Here is a 14,608-nt window from a genome sequence, read left to right on the forward strand (position 1 = left end):
GACCCAGGGAAATCCATCACAATTCTAAACCGAGAAAAAATTTAAATTAAGAGATGGAGAGTCATTGATAAAGGGACTGATCTCTGAAGTAAAATAGGCCTGGATTCAAATCCCAACTCTGGCCACTCACTCTGCGTCCTCAGGCAAATTCCTTTCCCTTTCTAGGCCCCAGTTTTCTCTCTGAGAAACAGGGATCGTAAGGACAACTTAACATCTATTTTTAATGATAAATGTGGCCTTTTCTCCAACAATTTATATCACACAATAGGTGTTAAATTTGTTTTTAATTAGGCCTTTACCATGAGGGTCATGTCACATAGTGGTAACATTACAGCGACCTACACTTAGACCCTACCAAGCCACATACCTTTTCCTGAACTTGCTTACATATTTTTAATGCCTCAGTGCTTCTGCACAGTATGCCTTTAGCTTGGAATGAACCCTCTTAACTTCCTCCCTTCCTCCTCTGCCAAAATAATAATTATTACTATTTCGTTTTAAAGTCTCACTTCCATGTACCTCCTCCCCTTTGGGTGTTTTTCCTGTCACCTCCACCACCAGAGCCTGTCTCCTGTGCTCGCAGCACACATCATAGGGACCTGTACTGGAGGACACATCCTACCCTGAGTTGCAAGCACCCGTGTTTCTTTCTCTCATTTATGAACTTCTAGAGCCATGCTGTCCAAAGCGATCAACGCTAGCCTCATGTGCCACTACTAATATTTAAATAAATTAAAAGTAAATTAAAATGAAAACTCAGTTCCTCAGTCCCACAAGCCACATTTCAAGTGCTCAAGGCACACATGTGGCTATGAATACCACACAGAATAGAACACTGCCATCACCACAGAATATTCTGTTGAACAGTGCTGTTCAACCTCTTGGGCAGGGATCATGTCTTGCTTGTTCCTTACAGCCTAGCACTCACTACAGTGAGTTTGCAAATGAACCACGATCTCAACAAATATAGGCGTGTTTACACATTCTCTTTTGGCTGAAAGAGAAAGAATGAATTACTCATTAATGTTAAAATATACAAGAGGAAATATACACAAAATACCTAGCATGAAGGCCATCGCAAGGCAGACAATGAATACAGGGTGCTTAATCATATGAATGAGTTCCTTGCCTTCTGACATAATTCATAAAGTTATTCTGCTAGAAGACCCTCAAGATTTTATGCTAAGGAATATCACTGCAGTGGGTTAACAGTCTGGTAGCTTGGTAGTGTCCTGCCTAATCTTGCCAAGTCTACTTGTTCCTTAATCTCAGAACCAGAGTATATCCCTCTCGTTTGAAAGCGTGAATGTCAGCTCCGCAATGTCTCCAACAGATTCAGACCAGGCATGCATGGCCCACAGAAAACATTTCTCCCGGGGCTGGGTCAGGCTGCAAAACCACTCTTGCAAATCACGCTTTCTTCCCTGTGACTTCCCCGGCCTCTCCTCGTTCCTCCCCTACCGTGAATAAAGATTGCTGAGACACGCACTTACTAAACTACTCCTGCTTCATGATATTACCAATCCAGTGTCAGTCATCTCCTCCCTTGTCTGCCCTAAAATCATCCAGCCAAGTCCAGACCCTACAAAAAGGCCTGTATCTTGCTGGATGTCCCGCAGTCCGCCTGCTGCGCTCTCTCCTTCGCTACATCAAGTTAATAAATTGAACTATGATTACAGTAGCGTTCCCGCTGTCTTTCCCTGTGAGCAAACTTCAGGACCTATCCTAAAACGGCATCCATTGCACCCCATAAATTTTTTCATAGCAGAAAGTAACAGAATGTCTTTTGCTTATTGATTTTTTTGGTCAAGAACCATGTTTCTCAGTTCAGCCATAAAAAGAAATGAAGTACTAAAACATGCCCCAACATGGGTGAACCTTGAAAACGTTATGCTCAGTGAAAGAGGCCAGACACAAAAGGCCACGCACTGTATGACTGTGTTTAAACGAAGTGTCCAGAACAGGTGAATCCAGAGACAGAAAATATTAGTGGTTGCCAGAGGCTGGTGGGAGGCGGGAGTGAGGAGTGACTGCTAACGGGGGATGGGGTTTCTTTTTAGGGTGATGAAAATGTTCTGGAATTATTTACTGGTGATGGTTGCATAACCTTGGGAATGTACTGAAACCACTAAACTCTATACTCTAAAAGCATGAATTTTATGGTATGTGAACTATATCTTAATTTTAAAAAGAACTGTTTCTGCCTTTGACTGGGAGAACCATTTTCTGTCCAAGTGACAGAGCCATCAACGGAGAACAGCCTCTTAAAGCAAGCTCATCAAACTACTTTGGATGGAGTTACTAATTGATCCCAGTAGCACCTAACAAGGTTTCTCAAGTAAATCATTCTATCTTGTCTTTATTCATATTCATCCCTAGTTCTTTTCCTTCTCACCTTTTGCTTCCACCTTTTCCTCCAAAGCCCATCAGTTCCATCTTTGGAAATTTTTACCATAAAACCACCCCAGCAGATAAAACTCTTCAAGTGTTGTTCCATAACTAAAACCAATGTTCAGTTGTAGCTTCTCTGGCCCACATGTCTCTACCTTACCAAAAATACACATCCCACGATGGGGTTGGACATAGAAGAGTTAACCAGGGATGCCCAGGAGCTGCTGGTGTTGGAGCAGGTCTCGGGATGCCAAACAGGACATGTAGACCTGAGGTTCTATGCAACGCGAGACTCACTTCCAACTGGAGTTATAAATAGGAAGTGGCACTCCCCTCAGAAACAGCTTAAAACACCCCGTCTATTGCCACACCACACAAACCATGTTCGTCTCACAGAGAGAAAAGGCATCTAATCAAGAGACCATGGAAAAGAAAAGGGGCACAGAGTGGCAACACCATGATGTGGACAACAAGCACGGCGCCAAGCATTTTCACGGGAAGGACAGCCTTCTGTACAAGTCCAGTGTGGGGAATCCACTATTTGAGCCTGCTCTGAGCAAGCACATCGGTAAAACATGAGGGGTTTTCTACTTTTCTGTGACTTGTAATTAAGGCTCCCAAGCAAGGGGCAGACATCCCCTTTTGAAGGCTTGCAAATTGGCGATGTAGGTTCAAACCAAAAAGAGAGTTCAACCCAGACCGTGACAGAGAATGATGCCTGGCTACTCAGCCAGGGCTACCACCAGCTCCCTAGAGAGGAAGAAAACTGAAAACCCATCAAAAAACATTTACAGTTCATATTATAGACTCTTCAGAGTAAAACACATAGACCAGTGATTCTTACTCCACAAGTGTGGCTTCTGTTATTCTTAACAGATCTTTCAGCCTTTTGGTGTCATTACATAGAGATATCTGCACACCTGGGATATGGGGCTGGTTTCAGGGCCCCCAGAAATTCCACAATCCACCCCTCACGCCCCAAAATAGTCTATACTTAATTTATTATCTTGCTTTAAGGTTTAAGTCCCCAGTGAAATGCATGAATTCAGCCCTACAAGGGAAGCCCAAGGAAGCAGCTACTTCATCGACTTCACAGTTCTGTCCAAAGTTGGCTGACTCACAATTTCAGCATGCTATTTAACACAAACGCGAGTTCCTCCCTTCCTCCCTCCTTTAGCAGTATAAAGGAATTAAAAAAAAAAACATTAAAATGACATGGGCTCTCTCTGACCCTGAATTCATTCACCCAACTCTCACTGAGCACCAGGCACTACACCAGGTGTCGAGAACACAAAAGAGAAAAAGCACTTACTCTGTAATGGTGAAACAGACATGTCCCCAATGGGGAAATGCCCCAGGTGTCCCTAAGACGGGAGTGGTAATGCTGGAGCTGAATTGAGCCAGGCTTTCCTCAGGCAAACAGGTCTGGGAGAGCAGGGGCAGGGAGTGCATTCCAGGCAAGCGGAGGGGACAGTGTGTGCAAAGTCACTGAGACGTGAGAACGCTTGGGTTTCGAGAACAATGGCGCACGTCCTCAGTGCAGCTAGGGCACAGCCCGGGTAGAGGAGAGGAGATGAAAGAGCCTGATTATGATGTGTGATCACCTGGCTGAAAAATATTACAGAATATCGGCCTAGGAACCATTTTTAGTTAATGACATCAGTGGGATGATAAAGAAAAGTCCTTTAGAAAATGAGTTGCTTGGCTGGAAAAACATTCTACAGTAGGACAAATATTGCTCATCATGAAGCACTTTCAAAAAGGAAAGTGTGTTTATCTAAATGGCAACCACTAGTGTCACTTGTACAGGTCTGCTAAGTGTTACATGCCTTGAACCTACCGTAAAGCTTCACCATAAACCTGAGATGTTCTATTTTAAATGAGCTGTTTGGCTTTTTTTTTTGAAAAAATATCCAAATCACGATTTAGAAAGAGAAATGGACCCATTTGCCCAGTAGTTAGGGATCAGATAAGCACTTACATAAGATGTAATTTTTTTTAAAAATAAGAACATTTATATTAGAGTATTGTGATATCAAGATAAAACAAACTTAGTGATTTAAATACCAAAAGATGAATCATCCATTTCATACAAAATACATGCGACTTATCTGAATAACGAAGGCTAAAAAACTTAAATTTATCCTTGAAAGGAATATGATATGACCATAAGAATTCATTGAAGCCGCCTCATTCTCTTTTTTGGCTACGTCTGGAAGGTAATTAAAATGATCCAGTGGGCAGTCGAATGAAGAAGTAAGGGAGGAAACCAGGTGTTCATGCTATTACATTTTCCACAGAAACATCCCAAGGCCAAAGCCCACTTTACCTTTTCCATCTCCTAGAAGCCAGGGAGCAGCACAGCATTTGTCAGTGGTGGTAAGTCCCTAGTCGGCTCTTCTAACACATCTGTCTCAGCCACTGCAGCCAGTGAGCTGCTGGTTCTGAATGAAGCAGCTCTGATGGAGCCCTTTTTGCATTTTCTATAAACACTATGCATTGTCAGCAGGAAAACCTCCTTGAGCTCATAATTCTGGAGGCAGTTAGTAGCAACCAAGAATGTAGCCTGTTGCTATGGTAACGGCATTCCACCATCAACTATCACCCGTGGACAAATATATGCAATTCTGATTTAATTACCTAGATAAAGCAGGAAATAATACAAGTTATCCCAGTGACTGTACTTTTATCATCCAGAAAAGCAGAGATTGTTCCTCTTCCTAGGCTAAATCAAGGGCAAGTCTGAATGCAAAGTAAACTGGAATCAACCGGCACAAAATAATTTAAGCCACTATCTGCAAAATGATAGTTTACAGTCTATCCAAGTAGGTACACATAGTAAGGACAAGACTAAAAAGCGTATTTTACTGATGCTCTCCTCTGGTGAATCGTCACCATTGTAGTTCAGGGAACCAGAAAGAAAGAGAGATGGCTGTTAGCAGTTTCCTTTCAGGAAGTCAGAGTTCCCCTCCATGGGCTGGGTAGCTCAGTCTCTAACTGACGGGTATGATATACAATCTTCATCTTCTTGTCCTCAGCCCTGGGACAGTGAACAAGAAGGAGAAAGAAAGCATGGTGGTCTTACAAAATTCACGCCACTGGTTTCAGTTCCCCAGTCAAGAAGAAGTCACCGTAAACTAAGTCTACCGAACAATTGTAATTATGGTGACCCACACACTTAGTGATAAAAGGAGTCACTTCTAAAACCAAAGTGTCTTAAATCAGGGGCTGTCCCCATGCTCCCTGCCAGGCATGGACTTGGGAATGAAAGGAAGAAGTCTGGGAAGAAAGGCTGCCACATCCATTGCCCCCAGAAAGAAGGAGGAATAAGAAGAGGTGTGGGGTGAGTGCCTTCTATTAGAAAAGTATGTCTCTCTTCCTGTATATCCACGACCTGCTGTTCCTGTGCTACCACATGGTCCCTCGCCATCCTCACTACATCAGTGTCAGGACACACACAGTGATGGGTATGTAGGTGTGTTTTCATGGTTGCCATGACTATCATTGCTGTTGCAGGTAATGTAACTTTCCTCATTTCAAAATGGGGATAGTAATATCTACCTCACATGGGTTGCTATGAGGAATAACTTAAAGGAAATCACTTCACAAACTAGAAAGCATTGCCTGAAATGTTATTTATGAGTATAACAATGCCTTACAGCAGACATGTCATCATTACCTTATGGGCATTATACTTTATCAACCTCCTGAAGTACGTATTACAAAGTGAAATGAAACATTTCTATACTCCTGCTATTTTTCACTATTAAAAAAGAACTGCACGGGATATGAATTATTCATTGTTGTTTTCCAAACATGTCTTCTCCCAAAATGCATGCTTATGTAATCTTTCCCCAGAAGGATAACCTTTGTCAAATGCCATAATTTAATTGAAATACTATTATTAAACATTAGCCTGAATTTTAAAATGAATCCTACAAAATGCACGATTGGTGATACTACACTTTTTGTATTTTGAGTTAATCAGTACATGAAAAAATGTTAAATATTTTTAAATAGGAAGGCTTATTACGTACGTATTTGAAAGTCCACTGAGCGAGGTCCCAGGGCAGGACTAGTCTAATAGAATATGTTTATGTATATTGGGAGGATTCTGTGCTCTTTCTATACCCCATTTACCTTAGCCCCAAACTTAGCTGTTTCTGTTTAATTAGATCTGAACCACCAAGCTAAAGACTTTCTTCTATTATGAATAGCAACAAGATCATTTATTCTAAATGAATATTATGGAAATGCAAAAGACGAGTTGTTTTGAAACTGTGGGAGTCTGAGGCAGAACTGCAGAATTATAAAAGAATTCTATAAAAGATTTATAGTTCCAAAAGAAAAAGAACCACATAGGATTTATTCTTGTCCATTTATATATATATATATATTTATGTATATATATACATATACATATATATATACATATATATGTCATAATATTTATTGCACAAAAAACAGACTCATAAATACTATCCAAAGCTTCTATTTTACAATGCAGTTCCCTCTGCCAAAGTCAAGACAGGTAAAATGTCACCCAGAGAAAGCTGGAAAAGTAGAAGAGAAGTGCTTTTCTTAAATGCAACTTCTTACATATCCTTGGAGTTTATCTAAAAATTGAACCTATACAAAAGCCAGCTTATATAAAAGGGATATTTTCATCTCAGCTCTCAAAAATCTCAATGTATGCTCAGAGACAAACTATGAAAACAGTATTTTTAATTAATACGAAATGCAGCTTTTTCATTTTTATTTACTGTTGAAAAGGAAGAGATAACCCAGTTGGTGTTTTTCAAAGCTGAGCTCATCACCATTCATTAACATGCAGTGCCGCAGTGCTGACTGCTCAGCTCAGAGGGGTGGTCCTTGGTCCAAAAGCAGTAATCTGGGGACAGCCCTGCAGCGACACAAATGTGTTCATGGAAGAAACGAGGGACTGTAGAACTTTGTTCCACAGACACACACTCATTTCCCCCAAGAGGAAAAAAAGACCACAACTCTTCTGGATAATCTTGTTCTTCAAGGAAAAAAAAAAATCCTTATGAACTATTTCAGCTAACACAACCCAAAATGTCTTAAGCACTAAAAAGAAAAACATAATACTATTATTAAAAAAAACAATACTATTACACTGACTTTAGTAAGTTAAAATAATTTTTAATTTATTTTGTGCAGATAGGTTTAAGTTGATTTTGATATTCTTTTTTTCTTCTCACAAAGCTGATAAAACCTATTACAGACTCTTCCTCCACTTTGTTAGATTAATGCCTCTACCCAAATGAAAAGATGGTGAATTTTAACTCTCATGTTTGGTATAGAACTATATTCAAGGACAGTGTTTCTCTTGCTAAAGGTAGGAGTGAGTTCAAAGATACTTGGCTGCTTCAGGGAACAAAAATATTGGATCTGCTTTTGAAATTAAAATTCATTTTCTGTAACATGAAAGAAAAATAGATCATTTCAATGAAGAACAGATGACAGGGTTGAATCTGAACATATAAATTGTAAAATTGATTACAAACATTTGGGTCATGTATTAAGGAATATGTATTCAAGTGGCAATGAACACTGTACTCCATTTTAACAAAGACTTCCTCTGCTCCCCAAGGAGTTACTTTTACCAGGTGCCAATAGCGCGATGGAGTGGATAGTCCTTTAGAACAATGTATTCAAGCTCTTGTTGTTCTAAGTTCTGGTGTGGGGGGAAAATAGCATGTATGACTAATTGCACATTCTATTCTACTTCTTAAACAAACAAATAAAAAAACTTGCACTCTAAAGATGCTTCATAGAATTAATCTTTTAGAGGGTAAACTCATTTGGAAAGCCACGGCACCAACTGGACTTAAAGCAGCCTAGATGAAATACTTTATCAGACACAATGGAGGGACTACAGAACTACATGATTAGAATCAGATTGATAAAACGCCACTTAAAAACTAGAATTGAGAATCTCTGGCCCATTGTTAGCATCCATACTCAGTTCAATCTACTTCACAGGGTGACTTTGCTCCATAGATGACCATAACCCTCAGAATGGTCTCTCGTTAAACCATTTCATCTCTTCTACACAAGAACAAATCTCTTAAAAATGTAGACAAAAAACAGTTCAAGTGCTGAAAAGAAGGGTTAACAAGCTATCTGGTATCCAAGGACAGTGATAATCCTCAAGTCCATGGTTCAAAATGCTAAGTAAGACTTGCCAAAACCTCTATATTTAGACACTCATTTAAGAACCTAAGAAATCTGGGCTTTGGGTTACACACTCCAACTATCTAAAAATCACTCCACTCATATGAAGTGACCTTGGGGCAAGTTACTCAACTTTTTAGAGCCTGTTTCCTCATCTGAAAAATGAGGTTAATAACACTACCACACAGGATCATTGTAAAGATGGAATGAGATAGCATATGTAAAGGGCTGAGTACTACCTTAAGAACATCATAGGTACTCAGTAAATATTTCTGCTACTGCTCCGTCTTCACTTCCGCAGCCTCAGATCTGTCCAGGTATTTATTGTTTGTCTTAGTTCTTGAAAGTCTTACTGTGTTTCATTTTTCCCCTACGGCCAATCTTAAACATGACAATTATTTCTAAAGGTATCATTTCGATTACATTGCAGACTCCTCCTTCCTGCTCTAATCTTTTCATCCTACAGAATGAAGAATGAGGTCAATTTTCTGCCTGGTCTCACCTTGAGACGCAAGCATCTTTCTTACCCCTGAGCATTCACTCTAGTCAAACAGATTTCCTAATCGACGTGGACAGGTGAGCCAAGCCCCCGCGTGGGCACGTCGGGCAGCCGACCCTCTAAACCAGCACTACTCAAAGCGGCGTTCAGCAATTTTAGTCTGTTGGACCTAATAGTTTTAAAATGGGCGTTAAATTTTGTATGTCTTTTTAAATTTCATTTTTTCCAGTTATTTATGCTTATCATATTTTACAAAATTATTAGCCTACCTGAATTGAAAAGAAATAAATTGGTGCTTCACCACAGACAGTTTGAGAAGCACTGCTCTCACATACTGTCCTGCTGGATTAAATGCTATCTTCCTAGGCTCCTAGAGCAGAGCTAGTTTCCCTTACCCAGGGTGGAGGGTTCCAGCTAATCGGACCCACTGAAGGCAATACTAAGCTGTAAAGAACCCACACTACCTCAGGAACAAACACGATTGTCCATTGTATTATGTGCTAGTTGTATTGCCTACTGAAGTCTTAATAGACGACAATTGACTATGGCCTGGGATTTAATATAGGGCTAATCCATTTGGGACCCCTTTCAGCTATTATCTAAATTTTTTCACTCTTTTAATGAGATGTCTCAGTTAGAAAAATATTTAAATAAGTGTTCCAACTGCATGAAACCTGAGGACAACATTATGAGGAAGTTCTAGTTGGTTTGTTCTTTTATTAGTGGTACAGATTCATCAACCTCATCTCCTTATCTGGAAGAGGACTTTTACCAGTATCTCCTACATGGATTGTAAACCCCAGCACCCGCCCCCAGAGCCAGGTACAGTAAGCCTCTAATAGAGATGTTTGAAGATCAAATGCACAAAAATGGCCACCTATTTAAGCGGATGTCTGGCTAAGTTCCTTCTACCTTGAGCCGTAAATTTAATTTAACAAACATATTTAAACACCCAGTATGTTCAAAGAATTATACAAGGAGGCGAGAATACACCGAGATTAACAACACACAGTGTGCCGACTCCAGGAGCTCACAACATAGTTAGGGAATAATGTAAGTTCACAAATAACTGTCATACAGAGTGACATCTAGTAGGTGTTGTGAGAGATTTATAAACCTCTGTTTATATGGAAGTTCAAAGAAGGTCATCTCACATGTGGCTGGGAGGGTCTGGATAGGTTTTATGGCATAGGGCACATTTGAGAGAAGCTTAAGAGGATGGGCAAGGCAACAACAGCTAATAGGACGAGGTGGAGAATGAAGAAATGAGCATGAGGTTAGTTATACACACACACACACACACACACACACACACTCACACACACACACACACACACATACTCACACACAAACCCATTAGTTTATTGTCCATAAACACCCTCCTCAAAGTCTGCAGGACTTGTATCAAAAACTATTATTATACCATTTGCAAAAGTTGTAAACGGTTGAGGAAATCCATTCTCCTACCACTGGATTGCATTGTATTTTACAGTTGTCAGCTGAAAAAGTGAATGTAAGAAATCAGATTTCCAACGTTAGAAAAAAGATAGTCCGCTAAAAGAAATGTTCAGTTTGCATTTATAATATTAACAAGGTTCTTTAGTTATAAAATAATAACGTCAGCTTCTTTAGGTTGATCAGAGGTGTGGAAGCCCAGAGCTATATACCAGGGTGAAAAGTGACAAGCCAGAAAAAAACAGGTATCATCTAGGAATTCTCAGACACTTGGGGAAGGGGCTGGACTGAGGCACAGACCTAGTTGAGTATTAAAGTGAGAGCATGTGGACATTCAGTTCACAGTAAAAGGAATACACATAACCTCTACCTGACACTTCATCTCAGCAGATTCCCAGGTTCTCCTGATTCTATTAGCTCCTGACTGGCAGTAAAGTCATGGGCATCCCAGTTTACTAAGACCAGGAAACTGAATTTCTGAAGAACTGAAAAATATATATTCCAATAGCTATTTCTTTACCTTCTACTTCCTTGGAGCCCAGAAGTAATACTTTTCTCCATGGAAAACGACCTTGTTGCTACATATTGTAAAGATTCCTCTTATTTTCTAAGTTTAACCTCTCAAACATCTGTCAATGTAGTTGGAAGAATATGCATTTATAATATTATCTATAATATTTTGAGAATCAGACACAGGTTTTCCTGGAGTGCAGATCATACCTGATAGAGTAGTAAGGGAAGAGGCCAATGGATGAAGGACTTAGAGAATCAATCTAGATGGAAAATGCCTTGGAGTATAATTATTACTAAGTATAACATTTACTAAGTGCTTGCTGGGTGCATCATATGGATTTTCCCATTTAATCTTCACAACATCCGTAGACATAAATACACTCATCAGCCTCATTTTACATAAGAGGAAACTGAGGCAGAGAAAAACTCACTTAATTGCCAACATTTATATGAATGTTAACATTTATATGAATGTTTATGTGAACCATTCTCCCCCTCTCTCAGGACTAAAAGCAATAACTGTGTTGTCTGGGAGAAGAATAAGAAAGATTCATAAGATACCATTTTGGTGCCCAAAGCAACTGCACAAAACAAAACATTGAGATCTACAAATTCAGTGCAATCTCTATCAAAATTCCAATCGGCTTTTAGCAGAAATTGACATGCTGATCCCAAAATCCACATAGAAATTCAAGGGATCCAAAATTGCCGAAACAATGTTCAAAGAGAAGAACAAATTTGGAGGTCTCATACTTCCAAATTCAAAACTTAATCCAAAGCTACAGTAATGTGCCATTGGCATAAAAACAGACATAGGGGCCAATGGAATACAATTGAGGGTGCAGAAAAAAACCTTATTTTTATGGTCAATTGATTTTTGATAAGGGTGCCTAAGATAATCCAATCATGAGAGGAGAATCTTTTCAACAAATGGTGCTAAAACAACTAGATACCCATGTACAAAGAATGCAGTTGAACCCCTACCTTATATTATACATAAAAGTTAACTCAAAAATGGATCATACTAATGTAAACTATGGACTTTGGTTGATAATAACGTGTCCATGTTGGTTTGTCGATTGTACCAAATATGCCACACTGATGAGGGATGTTGAGGGTAGGGGAGTATATATGTGTGGGTGGGGAGGGCTATGTGCAAACTCTCTGTATTTTCTGCTCAGTTCTGCTGTGAACCTGAAACTGCTCTAAAAAATAAAGTCTATTAATTTAAAAAAAATGGATCATAGACCTAAATATAAGAGCTGAAACTATAAAACTCTTAAAGGAAAACATAGGTGTTAATCTCTGAGAGTTGGCATAGGCAATGGTTTCTTAGTCATGACACCAAAAGCACAAGTGACAAAATAAAGAACAAACTAGACATTATCAAAATTAAAAACTTTATGCTTCAAAGGACATCACCAAGAAAATGAAAAGACAGCCCAGAGAATGGGAGGAAATATTTGTAAATCATATATGTGATAAACGCCTTGTATCTAGAATACGTAAAGAGTTCTTACAACTCAACAATAAAAAGACAAACTAATCAAAAAATGGGCAGAGGATCTTAACAAATACTTCTCCAAAGAAGATGTATAAATAGCCAAAAAACGCATGAAAAAGTGTTCAACATGATTAACTATTAGGGAAATGCAAATTGAAACCACAATGGAATACTTCACATCCACTAGTTTTGCTAAAATTAAAAAGACAGACAATAACAAATGTTGGAGAAATTGCAACTGTCATACATTGATGGTAGAAACATAAAAGGGTGCAGCCACTTTGCAAAATAGTTTGGTATCTCCTCAAAATGTTAAACAGAGTTACCATATGACTCAGCAAATCCAGTCCTAGGCATATACCCGAGATAAGTGAAAACATACATTCACATCAAAATTTGAACAAGAATGTTCATAGCAGCGTTAAGCATTATTTATGGTAGCCAAAAAAAGGAAATAATCCAAATGTCCATCAACTATTGATGGATAAGGAAAATGTGGTATATCCATACAAATTAATAACAAAATTTAGTAATAAAAATGAATGAAGTACTAATGCATACTACAGCATGAATGAAACTTGAAAACATAAAATGAAAATATTAAATAGAATAGGCCAATCTATAGTGATAGGAAGTATATTAGTGACTACCTAGGGCTGGGGGATTTGGAAGGAAATGGTGGTAACTGCTAATGGGTATGGGTTTTCTTTTTTTGGGTGATAAAAATTTCTAAAATTGATTGTGGTGTTACACTAAAAACCACTGGATTTTACATTTTGAATGAGTAAGTTTTATAACATGTGAATTATACCTCAATAACGCTGTTTAAAAATAACAGGCCCTTGAATCAGCTGGAGGGTGAAAGGCTGATGGGCGCCACACACAAAGGGGAAGGAGATGGAGTACTTCCTGCCCCTAATGCTGGGTTTTCCTGGCCACTCCGGGCCTAAAAAGCGGAGAAAAAGAGAAGTAGTTGCCAAGGAGGGAGCTAATTTTACAATTTGGACAATCTTTTAAAATTACCCTTAAAAGTGTTGGTGACAAGGTCCCAATGGTCATGCCCTGGTGATACAGCAGAGGGAAAGGCAGGGAAAGTTGCAGACAGCACACCTTGTTTCTCAGAAACCAACTTGACCTTGGGCTTCCTGAGACCAAGGAACTCGTCTGTTGAGCACAGTGTCCTAAAGACAGTGAATTCAGGCTGCAAGTGACTGTTCATTTCAGAAGAACAAAACCCTCAGACCCCTTGCCTCCAAGTACCTGCTCGTGTAGAGAGTGAGGTGTATTTTGTGGATTCTGAGAACTCCTAGAGCCTTCTCCAGAATGCCCAGTCACTTTCCCACTTGACCAAGTGGTAATTCATTAATTGTAATTTTTACATTTTTTAATTAAATTTTTGGTTTAAAAGCATGTATCCAGTAAAGCACAGCTACAAACCAGTGATGAGATATCCCAACACAGACAATTATTTATGATGAACAGGTGTTAGACATCTGAGGCTGCCCAAGCTAAGATGGGTACTATACCCCTCTTTCTGGAAAATTTAAGTAGAGTAAAACACTGTGAGGTTGCTGCTGCCTTTCTGCTATAGAAGACAATACCTAGAGTTGTTTTTCCCCCCTCCCAGAATTCCTGTCTTTCTTCACTTCTCCAAATCAGCAAATCTGATAAAAATAAAAAGTATGTTCAGGAAAAAAATCAGAAGCCACAATGGAGAACAACTTAAAAGGTAAGAGTAACAAATGATATTTCCCCACATATGCAATCTTCTAAAATATGCTAAAAGGGAATCATATAAAAGCCAATCTGTTTTTCTCTGAAGTTATTTATGTCTATTTAAGTTCAAGAGCAGTAGAAGCTGTCTAGGAATTTATGCTAAGTAAATAATAAAAAAAGGAAAAGCGATATGCATAAATTTATGCATTACATCATTATTTTTAACAATATAAATTTTGAAACAGCTTATATGTCCTAAAATAAGGATATGGTAATTAGTGTATGACACAAGCACCCTATGGAATACTGTGTAACTGTCAATGATAACTATG

At 39.0% G+C, this 14,608-nt stretch overlaps 1 protein-coding gene across 11 annotated transcripts in view; it reads right to left on the reverse strand.

The window, feature by feature from the left end:
- Positions 1 to 14,608, reverse strand: part of GREB1L (GREB1 like retinoic acid receptor coactivator) — a 213,208-nt gene that overhangs the window by 162,504 nt on the left and 36,096 nt on the right. For 9 of the 11 annotated variants that reach the window (XM_072949136.1, XM_072949132.1, XM_072949133.1 and 6 more), the window contains exon 1: positions 4,721 to 4,873. The exons of the other annotated variants lie outside the window; for them this stretch is intronic. The gene's annotated coding sequence lies outside the window, so the exon portion shown is untranslated. Of the gene's footprint in view, positions 1 to 4,720; positions 4,874 to 14,608 lie in introns of those variants that run through there. 11 annotated transcript variants of the gene reach the window in all.

This window comes from Vicugna pacos, chromosome 24 (genome assembly GCF_048564905.1).
Source record: "Vicugna pacos chromosome 24, VicPac4, whole genome shotgun sequence".
Lineage (NCBI taxonomy): Eukaryota > Metazoa > Chordata > Mammalia > Artiodactyla > Camelidae > Vicugna > Vicugna pacos.